This window comes from Megascapheus bottae, chromosome 9 (assembly GCF_031878675.1).
Source record: "Megascapheus bottae isolate mThoBot1 chromosome 9, mThoBot2.hap1, whole genome shotgun sequence".
Classification (NCBI taxonomy): Eukaryota; Metazoa; Chordata; class Mammalia; order Rodentia; family Geomyidae; genus Megascapheus; species Megascapheus bottae.
In genome coordinates this window covers 48,945,212-48,952,398 of record NC_143517.1, presented here as the reverse complement: position 1 = coordinate 48,952,398, position 7,187 = coordinate 48,945,212, and positions in this window count along the sequence as shown.

Sequence of the window (7,187 nt, the reverse complement as noted above, 5' to 3'; positions counted from 1 at the left end):
TGCATGTAAAGCAAATGGTAATATAGACTGATGTATTTCTATGAAAAATAATTTTACAGGACAGAAGATTAGGTGATATAAAGAAAAATTATTTTATGCAATTTTTAAAAATTCTGGATTTTCAAAACCTTAATAGAGTTCATAATTACTTAAATGAACTACTTTATAAAAATAAAGAGAGGAATTAGAAACTGATGGATGACTTTAAAATGGGTTGCATTTTGTGATCCTAGCAACTATAAAAAGAAATCCTAGGGCCTGGTGTTGGTGGCTTACAACTGTATTCCTATATAAAAAAACAAACACACAAAATAGAAAGAAAACAACTAGTTATCAATTCAAAGTCATATATAGCAGGCATTTGAATTTATATGTACTATTTACAAATAAGTAGCCTCAAAGATCTAGTGTTGCCTTCTTTCATGGAACTAATTTATAGTGTACTTTTCTCAGAGAATGTTTATGCATTATCTTTTCAATGTTAAGCAGTAGGGTGAAATGCAGCAAAACAAAAATCAGTGTATATGCTCTCCATTGTGAGGGAGAGTGGGCTGTGTAGAATGTTGGGCTGGGTGGTATGGGTGGGCTGGATGGAATGTTGAAAGGGATCACATTGATCAAGGAGATTATAAACTTATAAGTCAGTTGTTGGGTAATATGTAAATGTATAAAGATGTATTAACTGAATTTCATTAGATTCAAGAGAGCACTCAAATAATGTAAATCCTTAGAAAGGAGAAATCAGTCAGATAAAATACTAGGAAGCAGGTGCTTAAATAGGGTTAGGTAGGGGGCAGGGAGTTTGGCCTAGTGGTAGAGTGCTTGCCTACCATGCACAAAGACCCAGGTTCAATTCCTCAGTACCACATACATAGAAAAAAGTCGGAAGAGGTGCTGTGGCTCAAGAAGTAGAGGTCTAGCCTTGAGAAAGTCCAAGGACAGTGCTCAGGCCCTGAGTTCAAGTTCAAGACCGGCAAAAAAAAAAGGCAGGGGGTTATGTAGGGTCAAGGGGAAAGAGGTAGAAGAATGAGGAAGAGAAGAGGGGCCGAAAGCAGTCAGGAATTTAGTGTATATCCAACAAAATTAAGAATGAGTGAGGAAATGGGGTAGATGAGGATGTGTGGATGACAGTGTTGAATGCAGTGACAGTAAGACACGATGTATTCATGAACTGTTTCGTTGAATGAAATCTTCTCTGTGCAACTACTTAAAGACAATAAAACTATAAAGAAATAAGCACTAGGCATCCTAACAAAGGCTTGGAATAGAATCAAGAATAAGTATATATCAAGTCTTATTGACAAGAACCCCATAGGATATATTTCACAAAAGCAATGTCAAATATTATGACAAGAATGAAATATTGAAATGGAAATTATATTGATAATGAACAAATGGAAAAGTGAAGGAAGGGATGGCAGTTATTTAAATCATTTTAGAAGCCTTGAGATTCTCTAGGCGTTTGTCCTAGTCCCAAATAAGCTATGGAAAATAGAGGATTACAGAAACTGATTAGTGTAGTAACAGTGTTGTGGATGCCAGAGGAGAATGTGACCCACTTTACCATCTATTTCTTCTGAATTCTGAGTTCTTCATTTGGTTGTGTGCATAGATCTTTTAATGTATGTGGTGCCTAGGAAAGGAAACCAGGTCTTGGTTCATGCTAGGCAAACACTCTACTACTAGGCCAAACTTCTGGCTCCTTAATCTCTTAAGACAACATTAAAAGCTAAATACATTCATTGCTTAACTCTTGGTAGCTATCAGACCTGTGAAAAGCTAGACTGATTTTTCAGATTTGATGCTTCCCTTTCAATTTATAGTTATTATAGCAATAAAACACCACAACCACTTTGCATTTTATATTTTGCTTTCACCTATTTGTGAGAACCTAGATATGTATTGCCATTTGATTTAATGAGATAACTGCAAAGTTGATAATATTTATGAATATAAAATCATTTGCTAGAATTTACCTCTGAACATATTTAAATAGTTCACTTGGATTAACTTTTATATTTTTGGAATGCAAATATATTTGAATATATTCTGAGGATTTCCTTTTTTGCAGTGGATGAACCTAACATTCATGTTTAATTTTTGAAGGTGAATCTGTAAGTATGCAATACAAATATATATAATATACATATAACAACTGATTTATATATATAATATACATATAACAACTGATTTAAAAATTATTTAACAATCAGGAGAGTTAAACATATATTATAACATTCATATCATTTTTAATTTAGGCAACATCCATGAAGATCAAAGAGTCTTTCCAAAATATTGCACTTAGATTACCAGAACACATATCTCATAAAGCCAAGAGTCAAGGTTTATATCATTATAAGCAATAATGAAATTCACTCAAGAATTAATCCTTGGGCTAGGAATGTGGCTTAGTGGTAGAGTGCTTGGCTAGCATGCATGAAGCTCTGAGTTTGATTCATTAGCACTACATAAACAGAAATAGAAGTGGCACCAGGTGTGTGTGTGTGTGTGTGTGTGTGTGTGTGTGAGAGAGAGAGAGAGAGAGAGAGAGAGAGAGAGAGAGAGAGAGAATCCTTTTATTTAATACTAATCAATCAAAATCAGTTTACTCAATGCTTGTTAGTCCTGTACAATCATTAAGAGATTTGAAATAACTCAAGAAAAATCATAATTGATAGGGAACAAAGGAAATTCATTGTCTTGAAATTGTGATGGTTCACCAAATAATTTATAATATACAAATATCTGTTTATCTACTATGTATTCAATACTTTATTTCTATGCATAGATCAAGATATAGAAATATCGATGCACAATTGAAACAAGTAGCATTAGTTTGTATATTACAATATATATATAATTATATTAACAAAAGAATTAAGTTTTTAAGCCAGGTGCTGGTGGCGCATGCATGTGATCCTAGCTACTCAGGAGACTGAGATCTGAGCATAGCAGTTCAAAGCCGGGGCACTGAAGTCCATGAGACTCTTATCATCAATTAACCACCAGAAAACCAGAAGTGGTGTTGTAGTTCAAGTGGTAGAGTGCTAACTTTGAGCTAAAGGGCTTCTGGACAGCACTCAGGCACAGAATTGAAGCCCCATGACTAACAAAAAGAAAAAAAAATGTTTTAAAAGAGATTCTTTGAATATTTTAGCACATAACTTTTTAGCATTTTATTGTCTTGCGTGTGTGTGTGTGTGTGTGTGTGTGTGTGTGTGTGCGCCAGTTCTGGGGCTTGAACTCTGGGCCTTAGCACTGTCACTAAGCTTTTTGCTCAAATCTACATTTTTCTACTTGAATCAAAGCTCCTCATCCAATTTTTTGGAAGCCTATTTTAAATAAGAGACCCATGACCCTTTCTGCCTGGCTTTGACCTGAAATCCTCAGATTTGGGACTCTGGACTAGCTAGGATTATAGGTGCCAGCCAGAGCACTTGACTACCTTACTTAATGTATTTGTTTATTCATTTACTATTTACTGCTTCCTTTCCTTTTTGGTGTTGCTTAGAATTCTGACTCTAACTTCCAAGCTTACATTAAACTGATATTACCCCTTATATATTTACTGATGGATTCTCTATCATTCAATTTTTGTGTGGGGGGGTCATGGGGCTTGAACTCTGGGCCTGGGCACTGTCCCTGAACTCTTCAGCTTAAGGCTACTGCCCTACCCCTGGAGCCACAGCATCACTTTCCATTTTCTGGTGGTTAAACTGGAGATAAGAGTCTCATAGTCTTTTGTGCCTGGGCTGGCTTTGAACCTTGATCCTCAGATCTCAGTCTCCTGAGTAGCCACGGCACCCGGCCTAAAGATAGTTTTCAAATTCATTCATTCTGTACAGTTAACATTTTTGGATAAACTACAAATAAAACAGAAAAGAAAAAAATAGAGAAGTAATAATGAATACATACATATTGGACATAAAACTTCATGAAAGCCAGAAGTTTGGAGAAATGGAATTGTGTCTCTTAGATGACCCAGTACATCCATGTCTGAGAACTTCACAATGACAATTTTCTCTGTAAACGAATCTCTTTTCATGCCTGCTATTTTAGCTTGATCACAGAATGCTTTGAAAGTTTGAAATGCATGCCCACTTAGCTGTTAATGAACTTGTACATTAGGAGAGAATTTTAAGCCTGATGTGAATCATTTTTTTCCCCATTAGGCCTAGCTAGATAACAAAGGAGAAAATATGACCTGGTCTGTATGATTCTCTCCATGAAGATCAATTGAGAACATGATTACAGAACATCTCCAAAAAATAACTACCCTAAACCAGTTTTTTTTCCACTTTCTCTTATTTTTCTAGTTTCCAAAGTGCTGACATTACAATTCAACACATGACCAATAAGACAGCAAACTGCTGATGTTTGTAGTTGGATTTACTCTTTTAATAACTTATTATTTATTGCAGTCTCTGAACTTTTAAAGAAGACAACCTTGAGGAAATAAATGTCAAATGTCTTTGTTATGCTTTCTCAAAAATAATACATCATTGTAACAGTATAGAACTGTATCTAGAAAAAGCAAATAGGAATTTTTACTGTACTAGTAAAATGTATGATGTTGAGCCTGGCATGTTGGTGGCTAACTCTTGTAAAGCCAGTTCCAGCAAGAAAGTACGTAAAACTGTTAACTATAATTAACCACTAGAAAATCAGAAGCAGAGATGTGGTTCAAAAAGTTAGAGGACTAGTCTTGAGCACAAGAACTCCGGGGCAGTTATCAAGTCCTGAATTCAACCCCACAACAGACAAAACAAAATGGAGCATATGGCAGCTTCCTAGGTTTTCATGGATCTCTGTAGCTTGGTTTGACAACTGGTGATAAATAAATTTTAAAAATAGCTCTAATATCAGTATATAGATGTTTATTTTCTACCTAGAGTTCCATGGAGTACTGAATTATTCTGAGATCAATTTATATTCTCAATTGGCTAATATCATCTTTGCAATCTAAAGTTGTTTTTTTGTCTTCAGTGTAAAATTAGAAGGATAATAATGAGAATGTAGACAGTTGCATTGGCTGGAAACATCAGAAGGCAATAGTAGTAATATGTCGGGACTTGCTTTGTCTTACCCTCCCTTCTTTCCTTGCCACCAGAGATTAGAGAAATATCATAGAAAAATACGCAGTAATGCAAAAGATATAATAATGAATAAAAGAGATATTCTAGATTGGTTTCTTCATATGATACATTCATTAGTATATGCTGACATTTAACCTCTGAATCACTCTGTAAGTCAGTGAACTTGTCATGATAGTTAACATATAGATCCTCAGTATCTCTACCTTGCTGATTAACTACCTGCAATGCCCTCCCAATCTATTGTCCTTTCCAAATGATCTTTATGAAACATAAGACAGACCAATTGCTGCATGAAGACACTCACAGCCATGTCCATAAAACTTTGTGATTTGTCCATTAATTGTTTGCTTGATCATTTATTCATGCATTTATTTATAATTTAGAAAGTGTTAACTGTATATTTTGACTTAATTTCACTTTGTTCTCTTTTAAAAACACAAAGTTTATTTAGTTGCAACTGTAACAGTGGGTCCATTAAGGGGTGATTAGGTAATAAGGAATTCACCTTGCTGATTGGGATTAGATCCAGGAGAGGAAGCTGTGTGCAACATGCCTTTCACTGGCCCTTACACCTTCTGTAAGGCAAGAATCTGGTTGTTCTTTTTCCCTTGGGGACACAAAGTGCAAGATACAATCCTGGAAAAATTGAATGTTGGCCCCAAGCAGTTTTCCTGAAGGATGTTTATTTTAAACTTCCTAGCTCCCACAACATGAGCTAATTAAGTATTATTCATTATGAATTATGTTGTCTTTGGTTGTCTTCTAGCAGCACAAACTGGGCTGTACAATATTTATGGTGCTATGGGTTTTGTAACACCAACATCTGGATGAAAGTGAAGGAAAGCATATAGGAAAAAAAGGAATTTTATAAAATGAAATTAAGATACTTATCCAGTGTGATCATACAAATCTCTAAGTAGCTATTTACATCCCAGTAGACAGTTTAAGTGGAAACAGACAGTTTGGTGAAGATTTGAAATCATGGCTTTTAGTATCAATGAACAAGGAGTGATAACAAGATGAAATCAAGTTTCCTTGATTCCAGGATACTAGAATAAAAGGGTATGTTGTAGGTTCATTGCTTAGAAAGCCTTATAAAGCAGAGAGAAACAAGTGCAATTTATTTTTCTAAATGTAACACCAGGGCAGAAGTTTGATCTCACTTATGTTATAATTTCAATGTTATATCTCAGTGATGACTAGGAAAGAAATTAAGAAAACAAGCACTAAAATCAGATTATTGGATAGGAATTATTTTAGCAGTATATAAGAATCATAAAATATCCTGAATAGCTATTGTTCACAATAATAAAAATGATTAAATTAGAGGAAGGTTTTAGAGGTTGAAAAAGCAAGATCTTCTCTGGGATTTCTTTAGGAATAGAAAGTGGAGGAGAAAGGAAGTAAAGGATTCATGTCCCATTTGGACTAAAACAAATGGTGAAGAGCTAAATATTTTCTTAAAGAAAAGAATGAACCTATTTTAAGATTTGTTAAATTAGCCAAGTGTCTGTGGCTCATGCCTATAATACTAGATACGCAGGAGTCTGAGATCTGAGGATCGAGGTTCAAAGCTAGCCCAAGCAGCAAAGTCCATAAGACTCTTATCTCCAATTAGCCACCAGAAAACTGGGAGTGGTGCTGTGGCTCAAGTGGTAGAGCATTAGCTTGACCTGAAGAACTCAGGGACAATGCCCAGGCCCAGATATCAAGCCCTCTTGCCAACCGGAAAAAATTGTTAAATTTAAGATTCACACGTGGCATCTAAGTAGTAATATATGAATCATGAGTGACTTTACAGATATGACTTTAAAAGCTGTATTGTTTTCTCAGTACTTAGCTTGTGCAGCCTCTGCTGTAGGAATTGTTGAACAGTCCAAGCTCTCCTCTATTCTCACATTGGTCCAAGTTCACCTCCAAAGTCACAGCAAGTCACAGTTTCATTCATCAGTTTTAGCATAATTCCTGCCCCAGGATATATTCAGTTAATGGGCTTTTAACATCTGCTCTTTCCTTCTAGTATCTTGATTCTTTTTTGAATCATATTTTACACAAAGAAGCATTTTTCTTCAAGTATTATTTTGAAAATAT